This window comes from Oncorhynchus mykiss, chromosome 17 (assembly GCF_057628025.1).
Source record: "Oncorhynchus mykiss isolate SJ-2025 chromosome 17, ASM5762802v1, whole genome shotgun sequence".
NCBI classification, from domain to species: domain Eukaryota; kingdom Metazoa; phylum Chordata; class Actinopteri; order Salmoniformes; family Salmonidae; genus Oncorhynchus; species Oncorhynchus mykiss.
The window spans coordinates 27,530,472-27,552,020 of NC_143038.1; the positions used below are offsets into that span (position 1 = coordinate 27,530,472).

General features: G+C 44.5%; 1 protein-coding gene across 11 annotated transcripts in view; it reads left to right on the plus strand.

Moving 5' to 3' along the window:
- The first annotated feature begins 13,893 nt into the window (after positions 1 to 13,893).
- Positions 13,894 to 21,549, plus strand: part of plxnb1b (plexin b1b) — a 138,785-nt gene continuing 131,129 nt past the window's right edge. For 4 of the 11 annotated variants that reach the window (XM_090205153.1, XM_090205151.1, XM_090205159.1 and 1 more), the window contains exon 1: positions 14,015 to 14,421. The gene's annotated coding sequence lies outside the window, so the exon portion shown is untranslated. Of the gene's footprint in view, positions 14,422 to 21,549 lie in introns of all 11 variants that reach the window. The other 7 variants (XM_021568531.3, XM_090205157.1, XM_090205156.1 and 4 more) reach the window with 5 other exon arrangements.

Below are 21,549 nucleotides of genomic sequence, written 5' to 3' on the forward strand. Positions count from 1 at the left end.
AAAATATGTCAATATGGATGCCATGCAGCCACAACATATGGAATACCAGCAGGACCGCAGTCTCCCTGGAGGAAGAAAGCAAGTGAGACACTTTTTTTTTGGGGGGGGGGGGGGGGGGGGGGTCAATAATAGTGAGGATGACAGTTATCATTAGATGGGGGAAGACCAGTGATGAAGTCCAGAGCTATGTGTGACCAGGGGCGACTGGGTATGGGAAGAGGGCGAAGCAGACTGGACGTAGGTTTGGTGGAGGTTTTGTTCCGGGCACAGACCGAGCAGACAGAGAAGAATACTTGGGAATTCATCTATGGTGGGCCACCAAAAATAGCTGATGCAGGAAGGCTGGTAGTCAGGAAGGCTGATAGTCTGGTTCATGCCAAGGTGACAGGTGAGGAGAGTAGAATAGGCCCACTGAAGAACTTCTGAGTGAACTTAATCTGGCACAAACAGAGCCTTACTATGACCGTTTCCTGGATCAGGCTGGTTCAGCTGAGCCTGGCGAACATGGGAATCAATCTCCCAGGAAACAGCAGCAACAATGCAGGAGGATGGTGTTGTGGTTTCTGGCTCGGAACCTGTGTTGTCTGCGGTGAACTGATGGGAGAGGTTATACAACCTGCTACTGGGGAGAGGAGCTCCAGGCTGAAGCTCGATAGCACAGTCGTATGGCCGATGAGGCAACAGAGATGGGGTGGGGTGCTTATTGAACACAGGAGCTAGACCGTGATATTCTGAAGGAACAGAAGACAGGTTCGGGGGTTCTGGAATGGACTGGGGTACAGACAAGGCAGGTGTAAGGGCAGAATGTAGACAATGGGAATGACAAATGTACTCCAAGTAGTTACCCTCCCGGTGGCCCAGTCAATCTGTGGGTTGTGTAGTTTTAACCATGGATGATCCAGAACCAGGGGAGTGTAAGGACAATCAATTATGTGGAAACTGATCTTTTCCTGGTGATCTCCAGAGAGATGCAGGATAACAGGAACTGTTCACTCACAGACACGGGAGAGGAGCTTTCCATTGAAGCCTTGGCATTGACAGGTGAATTAAGTGGAACAGTGTCCAGGCCTAACAGGTTAACGACAACTCGGTCCAGGAAGCTCTCGTCGGCACTTGAATCGATGAGAGCAGAGAGGAAAAGCCTGGCTCTGCCACACAAGGTTGGCTTCAAGCAGGGGTCTGGGAGATGGGTAGGTGATTTCGCTCAACAGTATATTCCCCACTGCTGCTGAGCCCCCTCTTGCTGGACGCAGGGAACACGTGGAGACCAGGTGACCCATCTGGCCACAGTATAGACAGCTCCTAGTACTGATACGCCGCTGCCTCTCCTCTGGAGATAAACGGGTCCGGCCGAGCTACATGGGTTCAGGAGAAGAACATGCCTGGGGATGCGATGCAATCGGAGGAGGAGAGCAAGGCACTGAAGCAGATGTTATGGGACATGCAATCCGACCTACCCTCTCCCTCCGACACTCACGGAGACGGTTGTCAATGCAGATAGTGAGAGAAATTAGTTTGTCAAGTCCAGCAGGCTCCTCTCTGGACACCAACTCGTTCTTGTGAGTCTGAGTGTTCCAGCCGCTCTCTGCGGTGAGGGTGCGGAACTCACATGCCATTTCAGCCACACTCTGGAAACATTGACAAAGGAACAGGGGTCATTTAGCAGCATTCTTTCCACAGACCGGGTGGTCAAAGACCTCCCTCATCTCCTCCGTTAATCTACCGTAGGAGAAGCAGATGGGGGACTGCCTCACCCACACCAGTGGCCCAAGAAAGCGCTTCTCCATGTAAGGACTCCAAAAGGCTCCAGGGCAGAGAAGAAGGACTTGGGACTGGTTGTGAGCTCAGGGGGAAGGTTCAGACCTGTAGGTCAGACAGACTCCGTGAAAACTCCTTGATGTTCTCCAGAAGGTCTTGGTCATGTTGTTTGAGCAGGGCGCCTTGACCAACGAGAGTTTGGTGGAGAGTATCCGAGTCTGCTGGGTTCATATCTTGGCCAGATCATACGGTTAGGCGGAGCAGCACAGGGGAACCCAAGAGCAGACTCAGACCAAGAAACAGGGATGAATGAATGTATTTATTGTAACACAGGGAGATATGGAGTGCAGATCCAGGGAAACTCAGATGAGTGGTAGGAAACTAGATGTGGAGGTTGAGGTTGGAGTGAGCTGGGTTGGTACAGGGTAAACAGGTCCGGGGGTGGAATCCAATGGAGTGGTGGTGTGGTGAATCCAGAACAGGTTAGCAGGGTGGTGAGATGTGGAACAGGAGACAGGAGCCAGAGTCAGAGCAGCAAAACTGCAGTGAGAGGATAAACAGCATCATGCAGGGAAACAGACACAGCAGGGTAACAAGATCTTGAATAATCATAAAAAGCTAGGATCATAAACTGACTTAGCAGAGATTATGATCTGCCAGAGTGGAAGTGGCAGGACTGAGTAGTTGTAGAGGTCTTGATTATGGATTGGGTTGCAGCTGGTGAGGATCCGCTCTGCCTCCAGCACACCTGTCTCCAACCACACACAAACAAACAGAAAGGGAGGGGGAGATAGAGTGTACTGGAGGTGTGGCAGGAGCAGATGTGACACCACTGCCTTATTGCATGTATCAGAGACACTAAGCTAAAAATTCCTGACCCCGTATAATTCTAAGAGAGAAACTATAAACAATTTTCAGAGCAAGCCTTTATCCATGACCTTTATTACTAAGAGCTTTAAATCCATAAACGGCATAATGGACCCAGTTTTAGCCTTCTCTTTTTCATCATTTTTTACCTCCATGGCTGATAAGTCGTGTTTAAGGTAAAAAAATAATAATAATACAACTAATCCTTGGTTCTCCTCTAATTTGAAAATACTTTACCTGCAAAATAATCAAGCATGGGTCTTGGCGAGGAAAACTGGTGAAACAGCTGATTGGCTGCTTTTTAGGCAATTGAGAAATAAATGGACCGGAGGAATAAAAAAGTCTAAATCTATGACAGAGTCTGCTGGTGATCCCTCTAAATTCTGGAAAACTGTTACCTACATCGGAATCTGGGATCATCAGTGACCGAATTGAAATTTGTGATGTTTTTAATAAGCACTTTATTTCTGCTGGTTTTCTTTTTGAAATAAAAAATGGCCAACATGATCCTGACCGGTCTATTGTTTCATCCCCTCGACACATATTTTTTTAATCAAACATTAGTCGTAGGAAAGATTCCTAAAGCTTGGAATACAGCTTTTGTTTTACCACTCCTCAAGGGAGGTGATGGTCGTGAATTGGATAATTATCAGCCGATCTCCAAGCTCTCCTGTTTGGCTAAAATTGAATAGGCAACTACAATAATTTGTAACTGTTAACAATAGTCCTTCTAGCAATCAATCTGGCTTCAGACCTAAACACAGTATGACTACTGTCACGTCCTGACCTTAGTTCCTTTTTTATGTCTCTGTTTTAGTGTGGGCAGGGCATGAGTTGGGGTGGGCATTCTATGTTTTGTAGTCTAGGTTTTGTATTTCTATGTGTTTGGCCTGGTATGGTGGCAATCGTTGTCTCTGATTGAGAACCATACTTAGGCAGCCTGTTTTCCCACTATGGGTGTGGGTAGTTGTTTTCTGTATCTGTACCAGACAGAACTTTCGTGTTGGTCTATTTTTGTTGTTTTGGTCTTAGTGTTCTGAGTTATAATAAATATGAACATGGACACTTACCACGCTGCATATTGGTCCGATCCTTCCTACTCCTCCTCAGATGAAGAGGACAGCCGTTACAACTACGGCCACTGTACATGTTGTAAATTATATTACTAATGCCCTAGATAATAGAAAGTACTGTGCCGCCTTGTTCATAGATTTATCTAAAGCTTTTGACACTGTAGACCATGCAATACTTTTGCATAAGATGTCATTAATAGGACAGGGATCGGATGCCTGTTGTTGGTTTCATGACTATCTAAAGAACAGAAGTCAGGCTTTTACAGTTGATGGCATCCAGTCGGAGCCATTGGAGTTGGGTAAAAGGGTCCCACAAGGTTCTATACTTGGTCCATTACTGTTCACTCTCTACATAAACAATATCGGTGATGAAATAAGTGTAAAATTAAACTGTTATGTACTCTACTGCTCTATTGCTTCAACAGTTGACCAAGCATTATCACAATTGGAGACAGATTAAGATATTACAAGGGTCTTTTATATACAGTATATATATATAAAAATAGGCCGAATAATCGGTATCAGATTTTTTTTTGGTCCTCCAATAATCGGTATCGGCGTTGAAAAATCATAATCAGTCGACCTCTAATCTCAATTTGTCACAACGCCTGGAGTGGTGGGTGCGGAGTCAAACGCAGAGAGCAGAGGACACTGGGGAAACTGGACTTTATTAGGTCTCCAAAGCTAATGCCCAAAACAACAGGCGAAATTAGTCACAAAATTGTCCAACCCTACACAGGGCACAAACGATCAGGAACACAACACGCACAACCTGACAAACAAAAAACAAGCCCGCACAAAAAAGGCGGGTCTAACAGGCTTAAATAGACTGAATCAAAAAACAAAATAAGAGACAGGTGCAACCAAGGGGATCGGTGGCGGCTAGTAGACTGACGAGCGCCGAGCGCCGCCCGAACAGGCAGGGGAGCCACTTTGGTGGAAGCCACCTTTGGGAGGGTCTGTAACTTCCCCCTAGGCAGGTGTCAAGGAGCCTTGCTCTGAGCACACACCGAGCAGGAGAAGACATAAAACCTCACGTCCTTGGCCAAAGTGGGCCACCAGTACCTCCCCCTAAGACTCTGCACTGTCCTCTCAATACCAGGATGACCCGAAGAGGGTAGTGTATGGGCCCATCGAATCACAGACACCAAGCGGCACGTACTGAACACCTGCTGGACACTGAGGAGGTGCAGGTTCCAACCGTAAAGCCCACTCGATTTCCGCGTCCACCTCCCATACCACCGGTGCTACCAAACATGAAGCTGGAAGGATGGGAGAAGGATCGATGGACCGCTCCTCGGTGTCATAGACACGGGACAGTGCGTCGGCCTTAGTATTAAGGGAGCCTGGCCTATAGGAGATCGTGAAACGAAATCGGGTAAAAAACATGGCCCACCTGGCCTGACGCAGATTCAATCTCCTCGCTGCCCGGATATACTCGAGATTACGATGGTCAGTCCAGATGAGGAAAGGGTGCTTGGCCCACTCAAGCCAATGTCTCCACACCTTCAGAGCCTTGACCACAGCTAACAACTCCCGGTCCCCCACGTCATAGTTCCGCTCAGCCAGGGAATTCCCAGCACCACTGGAAATGCAGGTGAATCAACAAGGAAGATAATAATCTGCTCCTTATGATCCCCCTGCGTTACTATGTCCAGTGGAACCGTGGCCTCCCTGACCAGCCCTGACCCTAATGGTCGGCTATCTAAGGAGTGCATGGGGAAGGGTTGGTCTAGCGGCACCAGGGGAATCCCTAGCCTGAATCGGTCCCCCACGTTATAGTTCCGCTTTGCCGGACCAAGCTTCCTCGAGAAGAAAGCGCAGGGGCGGAGCTTCGGTGGCGTGCCCGAGCGATGTGATAGCACGGCTCCCACCCCAGCCTCGGACGCGTCCACCTCCACTATGAACACCAAAGAGGGGTCCGGAAGAGCCAGCACGGGAGCGTCGGTGAACAGCTCCTTCAGGCGACTGAAGGCTCTGCCCGCCTACACTAACCAGCACAGGCGCTCCGGCCCCCCCTTCAGCAGTAAGGTAATGGGAGTAGCCACCTGATAAATCTCCAGTAGTAATTGGCAAACCATAAAAACTGCTGCACCTCCTTTACCGTGGTCGGAGTCGGCCAATTACGCAAGGCTGTAACGCGGTCACACTCCATCACCACCCCAGAGGAAGTGGAAATGCGATAACCCAGGAAGGAAACGGCTTGTTTGGAGAAAACGCACATTTCTCAGCCTTGACGTACAGGTCATGTTCCAGCAGTCGCCCAAGTACCCTACGCAACAGAGACACGTGCACGGCACGTGTAGCAGAATAGATCAGTATATCAGCGATATACACCACCATACCCTGCCCGTGCAGGTCTCTGAGAATCTCATCTACGAAAGATTGGAAAATGGATGGAGCATTCTTCAACCCATACGGCATGACGAGGTACTCATAATGGCCAGATGTGGTACTAAACGCGGTCTTCCACTCATCTCCCTCCCGGATACGCACCAAATTATTCACACTCCTAAGGTCCAGTTTTGTGAAAAAACGCTTCCCGTGAAATGATTCCAACGCCATGGCGATGAGAGGTAGCGGGTAAACCCCACTGTGATGGAATTTAGACCTCTATAAACGCAGACCTCCCTCCTTTTTCTTCACAAAAAATAAGCTTGAGGAGACGGGTGACGTGGAGGGCCGAATGTACCCCTGTCCCAGAGATTCAGTGACATATGTCTCCATAGCCACTGTCTCCTCCTGAGACAACGGATACACGTGACTCCTGGGAAGTGCAGCGTTTACCAGGAGGTTTATCGCGCAATCCCCTCGTCGATTAGGTGGTAATTGGGTCGCCCTCTTCTTACAGAAGGCGATAGCCAAATTGGCATATTCAGAGGGAATGCTCACAGTGGAAACCTGGTTTGGACTGACCCCCGTCGTCACACCGATGGAAACTCCTATGCCCCTCCCTGAACACACCTCTGACCACCCTCGGAGAGCCCCCTGTCTCCATGAAATCTCAGGATTGTGATTAGCCAGCCAGGGAATTCCCAGCACCACTGGAAACGCAGGTGAATCAATAAGGAAGAGACTAATCCGCTCCTTATGATCCCCCTGCATTACCATGTCCCGTGGAACCGTGACCTCCCTGACCAGCCCTGACCCTAATGGTCGGCTATCTAAGGAGTGCATCTAAGGAGTGCACAGGGAAGGGTTGGTCTAGCGGCACCAGGGGAATCCCTAGCCTTAACGCGAGCCCACGATCCATAAAGTTCCCAGCTGCGCCTGAATCGACTAGCGCCTTATGCTGTAGAGAGGGAGAAAACTCAGAGAAAGAAATTAATAGGAACATATGACCAACAGGGAGCTCTGGGTGAGTCTGGTGCTAACTCACCTGGGGTGAACGAGGAGGGCTCTGCCTGCCCTCCCGACTCCCAGACCAGCTATTCCAGCACTGATTGGCAGTGTGTCCTCTCCTACCACACCTGGTGCAGGAGGAGCCTCCTCCTCCGGTCCCCCTCGATGCGGCCCCCCCTAACTCAATGGGGATTGGAGCGGGAGGGCCGGGAGGTGGAACCAACAGGGCCCGTTCTGGATGCCCGCGGGCAGCCAGCAGGTTGTCTAGTTGGATGGACATGTCAATGAGTTCGTCGAGGGAGAGGGTGGCGTCCCGACAAGCTAGCTCCCTGCGGACGTCCTCCCAGAGGGTACAGCGATAGTGGTCCATCAGGGCTCTGCCGTTCCACCCCGCCCCAGCGGCCAAGGTCCGGAACTCCAGCGCACAGTAATGCTCGCTCCTCGTCTCCTGTTGCAGGTGAAACAGCCGTTCACTACCACTACTCAGGGTAGTGGTCCCTCACCGAGTCTGGACCATTCCACACTTCATTGGCCCACTCCAGGGCTCGACCCGTCAGACAGGAGACAAGGACGCTCACGCTCTCCTCCCCCGAGGGAGTTGAATGAACGGTAGCCAGGTACAGCTCCAGCTGTAGTAAGAACCCCTGGCACCCAGCCGCCATTCCATCGTATTCCCTGGGGAGCGCCAGCCGCAGAGCACCGGATCCGGACGCCGTAGGAGGGGTAGGTGGTGCTGGCGGTGTCACGCCCTGACCTTAGAGCTTTTTATGTCTCTATTTCGGTTTGGTCAGGGTGTGATTTGGTTGGGCATTCTATGTTCCTTTTTCTATGTTTTTGTATTTCTTTGTTTTGGCCGGGTATGGTTCTCAATCAGGGACAGCTGTCTATCGTTGTCTCTGATTGGGAACCATACTTAGGTAGCTTTTTCCCACAGGGTTTTTGTGGGTAGTTCATTTCTGTTTAGTGTTTTGCACCTTTCAGGACTGTTTCGGTTATTCCCTTTGTTATTTTGTTATAGTGTTCAGTTTTAATAAAAAAAGAGTGAACACTTACCACGCTGCGCTTTGGTCCGATGATTCCTCTTCTTCCGACGACGAATACCGTTACAGGCGGAGGAGGAGCTGGGGGTGAGGTAGGGAGGCCACTCCTCTCCCATCGGTCCATCCTCTCCATCATTTGGTCCATTGCCGACCCGATACGGTGGAGAATGGCCTTATGATGGTGGACTCGCTCCTCCATGGATGGGAGAGGAGGTGCAGCTGCTCCTGCTGACTCCATGAAATGGTGCCGGCTTCTGTCACAACGCCTGGAGTGGTGGGTGCGGAGTCAAATGCAGAGAGCAGAGGATACTGGGGAAATCAGACTTTATTAGGTCTCCAAAGCTAACGCCCAAAACAACAGGCGAAATTAGTCACAAAATTGTCCAAACCAACACTGGGCACAAACTGACAGGAACACAACACGCACAACCTGACAAACAGAAAGCAAGCCTGCACAAAAACAGATGGGCCTAACTGGCTTAAATAGACTGAATCAAAAAACAAAATAAGAGACAGGTGCAACCAATAAGACCAAACAAACAGAAAAGGAAAAGGGGATCGGTGGCGGCTAGTAGACCGGCGACGATGACCCCAGAGCGCCGCCCGAACAGGCAGGGGAGCCACCTTCGTTGGGAGTCGTGACACAATTGGGTTGAGGTCGGGTGATTGTGGCGGCCAGGTCATCTGATGCAGCACTCCATCACTCTCCTTCTTGGTCAAATAGCCCTTACACACACTGGAGGTGTGTTGGGTCATTGTCCTGTTGAAAAACAAATGATAATCCCACTAAGTGCAAACCAGATGGGATCACTACAGAATGCTGTGGTAGCCATGCTGGTTAAGTGTGCCTTGAATTCTAAATAAATCACTGACAGTGTCACCAGCAAAGTGCCCCTACACCATCACACCTCCTCCTCCATGCTTCATGGTGGGAACCACATATGCGGAGATCATCCGTTCACCTACTCTGCGTCTCACAAAGACACGGCGGTTGGAACCAAAAATCTCAAATTTGGACTCATCAGACTAAAGGACAGATTTCCACCAGTCTAATGTCCATTGCTCATGTTTCTTGACCCAAGAAAGTATTTTCTTCTTATTGGTGTTAGTAGGGATTTCTTTGCAACAATTTGACCAAGAAGGCCTGATTCACACAGTCTCCTCTAAACAGTTGATGTTGAGGTGTCTGTTACTTGAACTCTGTGAAGCATTTATTTGGGCTGCAATTTCTGAGGTAACTTTATGGAATTAATCCTCTGCAGCATAGGTAACTCTGGGTCTTCCTTTCCTGTGGCGGTCCTCATGAGAGCCAGTTCCATCATAGCTCTTGATTGTTTTTGCGACTACACTTGTTCTTGAAATTTTCCGCATTGACTGACCTTCATGTCTTAAAGTAATGATGGACTGTCGTTTCTCTTTGCTTATTTGAGCTGTTCTTGCCATAATATGGACTTTTACCAAATAGGGCTATCTTCTTTACATCCCCTTAACTTGTCACAACACAACTGGTTGGCTCAAACACATTAAGAAGGAAAGAAATTCCACAAATTAACTTTAAACAAGGCACACCTGTTAATTGAAATGCATTCCAGGTGACTACCTCATGAAGCTGGTTGAGAGAATGCCAAGAGTGTGCAAAGCTGTCATCAAGGCAAAGGGTGGCTACTTTGAAGTATCTCAAATATAAAATATATTTTGATTTGTTTAACACTTTGATTACTACATGATTCCATATGTGCCATTTCATAGTTTTGAAGTCTTCACTATTATTCTACAATGTAGAAAATAGTAAAGAAGACAGAAAATCCCTTGAATGAGTAGGTGTGTCCAAACTTTTGACTGGTACTGTATATCATCCTAATCTAGGTGTAGATTACATTCCAGTGTTCGAATTTGTAAAAAAGGCTCCATGGGATTTGTCTTAATGCAACTCCGTGCAGCCAATGTCAATGTCCACTTTAGGTATATTGCAGAGAGTCACTTGTGGATTTGACAGCTATAACGCAGTTCCACCTACGACACTGCCAAAACAAAACAACTTCTTCTTCTTTGGTATCATGGTGTTCGCACATTTTGTTTGTGCATGCTGCCACCTACTGTGGGGAATGTAGGCTCGATCACGTTACATTTTGTGACACAAAAAATAAAAAGGGAAAGGGGAAAGGAGCAAATTGCACCACCAGCAAACCCTACACCTACCTTTGCAATGTATTCACACCCCTTGACATTTTCCACATTTTGTTGTGTTACAGCCTGAATTTAAAATTGATTAAATTGAGATGTTTTGTCACTGAGCTACACACAATACCCCATAATATAAAATTGGAATAATGTTTTTAGACATTTTTACAAATGAATTACAAATGAAAAGCTGAAAATGTCTTGATTCAAATCGTATTGAACCCGTTTGTTATGGCAAGCCTAAATATTGCTTAATTAACAAGTCACATGGACTCACTCTGTGTGCAATAACATGTTAAACATGAGTTTTGATCGACTACCTCATCTCTGTACCCCACACATACAATTATCGGTAAGGTCCCTCAGTTGAGCAGTGAATTTCAAACACAGATTCAACCAAAAGACCAGGGAAGTATTCCAATGCCTTGCAAAGAAGGGAAACTTTAGGTAGATGGATAAAATAAATTAAAAAGCAGACATTGAATATCCCTTTGAGCATGGTGAAGTTATTAATTACACTTTGGATGGTGTGATAGGAGAAAACTGAAGATGGATCAACAACATCGTAGTTACTCCGCAATACTAACCTAACAGACAGAGTGAAAAGAAGGAAGCCTGTACAGAATAAAAATATTTCAAAACCTGTTTGCAACAAGGCACTAAAGTAATACTGCAAAAAAATGTGTCAAAACAATAAACTTTTTGTCCTGAATACAAAGTGTTATATTTGGGGCAAATACAATACATTACAGAGTACCACTCTCCATGTTTTAAAGCATAGTGGTGGCTGCATCGCGTTATGGGTATGTCTGTAATCGTTAAGGACTGGGGAGTTTTTCAGGATAAAAAATAAACAAAATCCTAGACGGAAAAAAAACCTGGTTCAGTCTGCTTTCCACCAGATTTAATTTTCAATGCATTTGCAAACATGATTAAAAACATGTTTTCATTTTGTCATTATGGGGTATTGTGTGTAGATGGGTGAGATTGTTTTTTATTTCATCCATTTTGAAATCAGACTGTAACACAACAAAATGCAGAATAAATCAAGGGATATGAATACAAGCAAATCTGATTTAAAATACAGATAAAAATACACCGTATCGAACAGCAGGGACTGTAAAGAGACAGACACACAGGCACATGCATACACACATGATAACATACACACTATACACAGATAATGTATGTATCCAGGCTGTATCACAACCGGCCGTGATTGGGAGTCCCATAGGGCGGCGCACAATTGGCCCAGCATCATCCGCGTTTGGCCGGTGTTGTAAATACGAATTTGTTCTTAACTGAATTGCCTAGTTAAATAAAAAAAGGTAGTAGTAGAGTAGTACCCTGAGGGCACACACTTAATGTGATGTGAAATCTGTTGTGAAATGTATTGTAATGTTTATAAAACTGTATCACTGCCTTAATTTTGCTGGACCCCAGTAAGAGTAACTTTTGCTTTGTGCAGCAACTAACAGGGATCCATAATCAATACAAATATAAATACAAAATTAGCACCATTGTGGAAAGTGGCGAAGGGATGCTCTGGTGTGCTCTGGCAGCACTACATCCCTTTTCCCGTTACACTGAATGAGCTAATTAAAGCGCACCTACTCTTTTGATAAAATGTGTGTCTGTTATGAAAATGTGGGAATATGTGGCCAAGAAAATATTTCTGGCTGGTCTCAAGAATGTAAAACAGTTGGGAGGGGATACTTTTGAAACGGGATTGAGGGAAGTAGAGCAAATATTTTGAATGAGCATGGAGAGCCTCATAAATTTGACGAAATTACCTTATAGCCTAGCTTTCAGTCTAATGCAGCTATTTACTTACTTTTGTAGTCTTGCACAGAATATCAGTCCTGTGTTCAGTACGTTTTTACGTTGAATGGAATTGGTGAAAAACCGAGAGGGGTTGGGGAAGCTGTCAGCATGGCCACTGCCCTTTAAATACGTCACTCAATGCTTCAAGCCACACCTTGATACACCCACCAAATGGGAGCAAACGTACCTAAAAGTCTGTTCAAGAAAGTTCTGAGTAATGCTTCGAACACACCGACAGTGTCATTGCATTTTGGTACACCAGAATTATATGAATTTCCAATGAAACGTTGCGTTTGCCTTGCAGCATTGCGTTGCAGAGACAGTTGCAGTGCGTTCGGTGTGGTGCATATGTTGGATTTATCTAACAGGTGTCAAACTGTATAGTAGACGGCTTGACAGAAATGGTAGTAGAAGGTGAATGTTGAACTTTTGTTGCATACATATCCAGATGATGCTGCATACTATTTTGCGCAATAATGCTGTTGGTGTGATCGAAGCGTTATGATATACAACTTGAATGCAAGAGATAGGTTGGAATGTTTGAATGAAATACGGGACATGTATATAAAAAATACAAAAAATTAGTGGTGTTTGAATTTGTTGATAAAATGTGGGACATGATTGTTTGGTTGCAGGACGTGGGACAAACGGACAAAATGCAGGACTGTCCCGCACAAGCTGGGACATGTGGTCCCCCTACTTCTGTTCTACGCTGACCCTGGCAACCTCAACCTGTCTCTCTCGCACAGACACTTCTGATCCCCAGCAACATGGGCACCCCCACAATTCACACATTTTTTTTCCCACCAATACTACACATTCCTTTGTCCCATGCCCTCCTGCATACTTCTCACAGCTCGCAATCTCCCTCCTAAACACTGCTGCAACACAGCCTGGTCTTATTGACTAGACATAACGTAGGATATGTAAATCCGGGATATTGAAATGAGTATGATATGTTACATTTGGTATGGTTACATAACACAGGTTACTTAAGGCAAAGACAAAAGGATGATGGTTGAGTGGGCGTATTTATTATATATTTTTTTATTTACCTTTATTTAACTAGGCAAGTCAGTTAACCCTTTAACCCTAACCCCTAGCGTAGCTAAAGTTAGCCAGTTAGCTAACATTAGCCACAACAAATTGGAATTTGTCACATATCATACGTTTGTAAATTTGGAGCATATCGTACCTTTTGCAAATTCCTAACATACTGTATATTTTGCAAATTCGTAACATTCACAAATTAATGCATACCATACATATCATGGCAAACGGAGTAGCTCGGATTTAAGTACAGTATAATATGAAATACTCTGAGACCAGGTTGTGCAACATGACCATAAACACTGCATCTGAAACACCTTAGTGGGTTCCTGCAAAAACAACTGCTATGTGGATGAGGCTAAAGCGGATCTGAATCAGCCGCTAATCTGTTGCCCCTTTAAAGGGGCCATCTGCTGATACTACAATAAAATGTTTGCACTAAACATGAATTGTACATACCCATTGATTCTTGAAGAATAATTTAAAAATGCCTGATGGGCTTAGTTCAAATGTCCTACCCCATCTCATCAGACCCACAAATATAAGCTTTTGTAAACAATGTAGGTTAATATTAAACAAACACTGTATAGCCTCAAATCATGGTGAAATGCCAATGTTGATCTGTTGGATGGTCAGTCCTTGCATCCATACTGTAGCTCTGTCAATTAATTTGAGAGCGGTTACATTTCTCCAGCTCCATCCCTGAGCTGTTTTTGTTGTTGTTGAATTGCAGACTGCCCCGTTAAGAGAACGAAGTTGGTTGGCCAGGAGGGGTCCGCCAGTCACCAGGGCATTTCAGCAGTCGATGTGACCAAGCCCCTTTAAAACATTACGCATATCGGGGGCTGGTTTATCTAGGGCTGTCGTGAGGTAATCTATCCATTCTCGCCGGGCAGGCCGACATGTGGTAATCGTAGAAAGCGCACAGTGCAATATGAGAAAAAAGCAATAACAATACGAGCGCGCACGAGTTGATTTTAAGCCGAGAAATGTACATGGAACATTGCAGACTTTACTAAAGCTAAAGATTGTTTGATCTCGTGAAACAACCTTAAACCAGCAGAAAACTAATACTAACCAAACGCAAGTTTGAACGACAATGGAACTTGCGTTCTCCTGACCCCTGGGAACCGTTGTGATTTGCCTGGATTTAAAAGCACAAGTTGCTGACAAATTGGATAAACTTGCCCTCCAATTCCGCCAGCCGACGGTACTGAACTCACTTTCCTTGTATCCAGAACGAAACTGCGGGTCGTGGAATTAAACCTGATTTATAAGAATCGAAGGTGAGTGAAGGAGGTCTAAGCCTACTGTTATTGCGAAAACCTACTTTTGATGCTTGCAAAACCATGTTTCTCAGAAATTTCGTCAATAGTTCCTGCAAAATGGGTTTATCCCCTAAATACGTGGAGTCTAGTGCAAGTTGCATGCTGATTGTGGCCAATATTATTATTTAATTAAAACGGGTTTTATTGACACGAGAAATATGTTCACATTACCAAAACAAGTGAAATAAACCAGCAAAAGTTAGAATAAACACATTTAACATCAACCAAAAAAACATTAGAAATTAACAGTAATCATTGCACTCAAACGTTTAAAAAATATATACATTTCAAGGGTTTTAGCAATGTGAAAATAGTTGGTAGTACGAATAGTGGGGTACTTCTATCTTAACGTTGGAAGCCGATACCAATAGTTTCTGTATGGAATCCAGTTTTGCCATGTAAAATGAGACCTAGTTTTGAATGTGTAAATGAACTTATGTAATACAGAGGCTACTATCACTATTACCCATCAATTCTATTTTCATTAGGCTATATGGGGTGATAAACTTGACCACGCTGTAGGTTAGCTTTCCAAAACCACATCGGGAGTCTGTGCAAGGGCGAAATTGTGATGTAGATATTGGTGGGGACTAACAGTAGACTGGTTGTCCTGGGGTCCTTCCATTGAGGTTTTTTGGGGACATTTAAAATATATTTCCTGCAACTTTGCACAGTTTGACAACTTATTATGCCTCTGTTGAGGAAACAGTGGAAGGATAAGTAGAATTTTATTGGGATAACATTTGTACTATTAAAGGAAAACTGCTAACTTCCTGCATTTCACCACATTTTGCCATGGGGCAGGGAGCCAAATGTGCAGTTTTATAATGCTATTCTTCACATTTATTCATGAATCTCAGAGAAAATGTTGTAGTTTTAAAACTAATTACCAGCAATGCTAAACTTTGTCATGGGGCAAAGAGAAAAATGTTTTTATAGCTCATCTCATGCTATTCTTCACGTTTTGCCATAAGGATGAGAACATTTCAGTTTAAAGCTAATTTCCTGCTAATCTTCACGTTTTGCCATTAAGCTGAGAGAACATGTTTTAAAGTAACTGTCCAGTGAAAATCTCACCTTTAAAAGTACATATTCTGTTAACTCATACCCAAATAATTTGGACTCATTATATACTTATATTTGTGGCCAAAGCATAATTTGGAGGGGAAAAAAAACCTTCAAAAACTTGCATCTCAAACAGAACTTTAAAAAAAATGCTTGCGATTTCCTCACAGGGGTTGATGTCATCCTGAGGAGGAGGAGCTGGCCAATCAGCAGTCTACTCTTATTAATATTTTGAATGACCGGTATACGCCCACACCATTCTGTTGTTGGGGGACTGCTCATGCTATTCCAACACAGAGAAGTAGCTTTTTAGCATACTTAATCACAATTTTTTTGGGAAGGAAAACGATTTCACTCCTGTTGTAATTAATGATGGGTCATATTTCATAGAAATTTGGAAACATTGGACAGTTACATTAAAGTTCGACCCTGGACAAAAATACATTTTAAACTGTATAACTGATTAATGCAACATTATACCAGGTAATTTATTGCTAACATTTTTTTTATTAATAAGATATTTGACATTTGTTACCGATCTCTACAGCTTCCACCCAAAACAAATCTTGTGAAATGACTTCAACACATCCCGGAGAAGTTATGTTTAGCTTAGCTAACGAACTAGCTACGTCAGCAGCATTATCAGAATGACACATTGATGAACCATCAAATGCACAGCCAATTTCTGTTTAAAAATTGAGAAAGAGTTGAACCGTTTTCATGCCCAAAGTCGACCGTTAAAGTGAATTTCTTGCAACTCGACACATTCTTCCCTGCTGGTTAGCACATTTTTGGAGATGCAGTAGTATAGTAAATGGAAGGTTTTTTCCAACGTCACTGCTGTTTAGCAGTAGTTAATTGAACCACAGCAGGTGGTGGGTCATTGGAGTTGCTTGTTCTGTTTTTAAAGCCCATTTTATTTATTTAAAAAAATTGCCCCCTTTTCTCCCAATTTCATGGTATCCAATTGATAGTTACAGTCTTGTCCCAGGCGAAGGTCAAGAGCTGTACGTCCTCCGAAACACGACCCAGCTAAGCCTCACTGCTTCTTGACACAATCCCCACTTATGCCGGAAACCAGCCGCACCAATGTGTCGGAGGAAACACAGGCAAACGTGTCGGCATGCATGTGCCTGGCCCGCCGCAGGAGTCACTATAGGGCGATGGGGAAAGGGCATCCCGGCCTGCCAAACCCTCCCCTAACCCGGATGACGCTGGGACAATTTTGCGCCGCCCCATGGGTCTCCCGGTCGACAGCCGGTTGCGACAGAACCAGGACTCGAACCAGGATTTCTAGTGGCACAGCTGGCATTGCAATGCAGTGCCTTAGACCAATGCACCACTCGGGAGGCCCTGTTTTTACAGCCTGTTTTGTCTCTCTCCGGCAGGTGTCGTTGCTTTACATTGCATTCTTTACATTACTTTACCAGTGGTATTTTGTGTATTGCAAATACTTTAATATCAATATCTGGTTTCTATGTTCTATGTTGAAGATGCACATTAAGAAATCCTCTTTCCAGCGATCGCAAGAATGGACTACATGCCTCTTCAGTTCTTTGACGAATTGATCCCTAACAAATTCACATGTTTGATCTGTTCCACTGTTTGCGCCCCAGTTCGTGTCTTAACAGATGCAGTTCTGTGGAAGCTGTCACAAGCTGAGCTACGGTCTCTCTCCACACACACACAATCCAGATCAATAGCATCGGCCCATTATAGCGTTATACATTTTTTTAAATACATTTTTTGTTGTTGATAATTCATGGATTATGTTTAAAATGCTTCTAAAAGTTAGAATAATGTACACACTTACCTGTTTCAAAAAAATATTGTTCAAAACAAGCTGTTCAGTTATTTACTACTCTGCTCCTCAGTGACGGTCAGGCAGCTCTGCCTCCGTGGGCGCATCTACCAATGCGAACATTGCTTCGATTGCTTTGCAGGCTATTTGCTATGAGGGGGAAATACCCCAATGAAGTTGCAGGATTTCGTAGCATAAATTATTATAGCACAAAGTAAATGGACCATCCTGGGGCACTCAAATGTGCTTTCAGTCAGAACTTCTGGGTGTACTCTAGTTTCCTCCCAATGATTGTCTCGCGCCAGACGGCTTACTTCCGCACGTGAGATGTCTGCTCTATCAGGTACAGATGCCCTAAAGCAAAAAGGTAATTGTAATTAACTTGTATATAAATACTACATCCAATAAGAGTCGAAGGACAGAGGGATACACTAGCTAGAACCTTCTCATCACGGATCTGGTAGGATAAAATGTTGTTCACCAGGTTCTATGTTGTTCACCAGGTTCTACTGTAGATGACAGGGCAACATGTTGTGAGGACTAAAACAGCATACAACTGTGTGTATCACAAAGCATGATCAAATTAATTGGCCAACTACTGTAATTTTGAGAAACATTGGTAAATAATTTGGTTGATTTTATTTTGTTGGCAAATTTAACCAGTTATCTACCTTTTTTTTATGAGCAGCTAACTAGCTGATAGCTTGCTGGCTAGTTAGCTCCCATGCCAATTTCAAGTCTAAACTAATATTTGATTAACTCGGACATATGAAGTTATTTCAGAATAAAAGTTAATGGGCAGGCAAATCATGCTTTGTGACAAACGCAACCTGACAAACGATTTTCTACCACTTAATTTTTATTTCTAAATGTGTCTGTGTGTATTGATATTCAGCTATCCAACAGTGTCATCCATGGCGGACAGAAGAGCCTTCAGTGAGAGTGACTGCCTCGGTGGCCACAGACTGCCTCTGAGTTGTACCATTCCTCAAATGATAGCCAACTGCTCTTCTTTTTAAGCTCATAGCCGCCCTTATAATTTAAGTGACAGATTAAGTTATCGCAACATCATAATCGCAGAAACCACATGGAATATCCCATCCTGATGCTGATTGCCCATTTGATTTGCTTCGTAGTTTGTCAGACCTGGCATCTAATAACGGGGTCATTGCTCGTTGTTTTAGTTATTGAACTTTTCCTGAATAGTTTTGGGCAGTGGCTGCCCCCCAAAAATCCTTTAGCCATGGCATACCGGGTTCCCAGAAAATCCGTAACCGCATTCACTCGTTTTTTTTTACGCTCATCCGCAGATTGTCATTTTTGTGTGTGCTTTTTTTTGTCTTAGGCTGCACGGCATACACAGCTGTCATTTTTGGTTACTAACGGTAAGGCCTAAACTCCCTTGATAGGCTACAAAGACTAGATAAGTATTTGTCACAATCAGTTTCTCTATAAAGCATCACTTCTTTTGTTTTGGGTAGATGATTAAAAGGTTTTGAGATGTTTATGGCTGTATTTCGGCAGCATGGAGATCAGAAGACGAACAGAGCATTGTCTTATGGACGGCTAAATTTGTCTGCAGTCATAAATAAATAAATAGGAAGTTACCTTTTTAAACAGAGGAGAGAAAGCTGCCAATTATGTCCCTTGGCTGTGGAAGCTCTAATAAACATAGTTCAAGCTGGCCACTGTTGTAGGAGGTTGCTGAACAGCACTGCTGTTCTCGATTGTGACTAATTGGGACAGATTTTTACCGAGTGTGTAACAGTCACAAAGAAAGCAGTCACCAAGGCTCAAATATGTGGTAAGTTTGCAGACGTGGTAGCCGGCAGGCACAATTTTGCACTTCTACCTGGACAGAGTTGGACAAGACAGATCTGTCTTGACTTGTAAAATGACCCTTGGCTCCATGTATAAATGGGACCATTGTGTTCACTGTGTGACCTTTTGATATTTGACCTGTCATTACCTGAGCCAGAAATGCAATTTTGGAAGGGTGCTAGATGAGTTGGGCAGTGACGATACCAGTATAGCAATATTGGTATTTTTAAAAACCTGCTGTATGTCAAATATTGTGTGCTATAGCTTGGAAAATAAATCAATGTGACTGGATGACAACATGATGATTGTTTCCAACATTAGGGCTGTTTTCCTAAAGAAGTGAAATCCGCCTCGTGTTGTGTTTCCTACCCACGATATGTATCGCAATACTGGTATCGTCCCGGCACTACAGACGAGGGCTGAGGAGTAGGATTTTCTCCCATTTTAACCTTATTCCCTAGATTCACGGGGAATTGTAGTGGAATTTATATTGTAATTTCAATGACTGTTGATTATGTCCATATTATTCCATTGCAATTTAGTCCCTCACCAGTTTGGCTTGCTACTCAAAGCAATTGTACGTTAATGCCCTTACAACTGCTATCACCATAACCCCACTCCCATATTCTGAATATATTCAATATGGGTGGTGATGTATAGGCTACTGAGGCTGGATTAATTTGAGATTAAACCACAGTGGTATAATATGCATGACTGACTACACTAATTGCCTCGAGTTGAGTTAAAAGGGAATCCATACTTAACAGACTTCTGTGAAAGATAGGGCTCCAGTGATAATGACCCAATTGGGCAGAGCACTCCTCACCTCTCTGCCAGTAAATGGCGCTTGTGTCACCTCAGACACCCTGTAACTGTTAGTGTCAAAGTCTGAAGGGGGATGGGTGTTGGCCATTCTTGTTCTCCGTGGCTGGCAGCTGTACGGGCTAGCATGGACATGTCGTGTCAACACCTATCATCAGTCCTACTCCCTCAAACTTTTGATCTATTTTATTCAACTAGGCAAGTCAATTAAGAACAAATCCTTATTTACAACGACGGCCAAGCCCTAACCCGGACGACGCTGGGCCAATTGTGCACCGCCCTATGGGACTCCCAATCACGGCTGATTGTGATACAGCCTGGAATCGAACCAGGGTCTGTAGTGACTCCTCTAGCACTGAGATGCAGTGCCTTATACCGCTGCACCACCCAGTAGCCCAATCAAACGAGTGAGCCTCAGTCCTTCAGTCAGTCTGTCCGTCCTTTTGTCAAGTCGTCCCCAGCAAAGGCAAGTAGGCGGGCGGATGCTGTCTGAGCGGCTAGACACTTTCGTGATTGGTCTTGTTTAGCTTTCATCGTGACATTTATCCTGCCAGCCTGGTGATTAACAGGTGGGGAGATGTCAAGGACGGGGAGATTTGATAAACTGTGACTGGGTGGCGATGGCTGTAGATCATCAGTGGTGGTGTTGATTAAATTATGTCTTGCAGCAGCACACTCAGTCAGGCCAGAGGTGTCACCACAAAGTGCCATATCCTGTCATGATACATTGGCGCACACTCGCAGCCCTGAAGAGTTGGAACGGCTTTGGGCTACCAGAATAGGCCCATGTTGATAACCCTAACCCTGCAATGAGGGAAAGACGGCCACCACTTGCAACGAGCTGGCAGGATGGTCGCCTACTGACTGGTTAATTGGATGAGGATAATTGCTCTGGTGTGTTTCCCCTCTTAGATATGGTAAAGCCCCTATCCATCCAAGACTGGAGGGCAATTCCAAGGTAACGGAATTACGCTGAGACTCCGATTTTTAACGTTTAAAATGTATACCAGTTTAACGAAACAAAATAACTCTATGCACAAGGACTACCTTCGACTATTTCCACTGAACATTTTACAAAAACACATTTACGGGAAGAACTGTGCAGATCCAAAGTTTGGATAACATAATACAACTGAGGGAGATATTACTGTAATTCTGTAACTTTGTATCTGCAGTTTTTCCAGTAAATGTAACTTTATAAATTGTTCAAAGTAGTCGTCGAATGGTTTGTTAAACTTTGAAATCGATGGCTATTTGGCATACATTTTAAACTGAGAAAAATGGAGTCTCGGCGTAATTCCTTTATTGTGGAATTGCCCTGGAGCAAATCTGTTTTAACGTGGATCGAAGTACGTGTTGGGAAGGATGGCCAGCCTTGTTTTAAAGTGGTCTTACCCCTCAACAATCATGGCCAGATTAAATACTCTATTTTAATTATATCAGTGGGCATTAACTCAGTAACCTTATCAGAATGGTCTGGTCTTTTAATGGGGCTTTGCAAGCCAACAGATGCAAAAAGATTAAGAAGAATATACCGGTGGCAAAAAGCGCAATCCCCCTGAAAGAGGGGGGTCGGG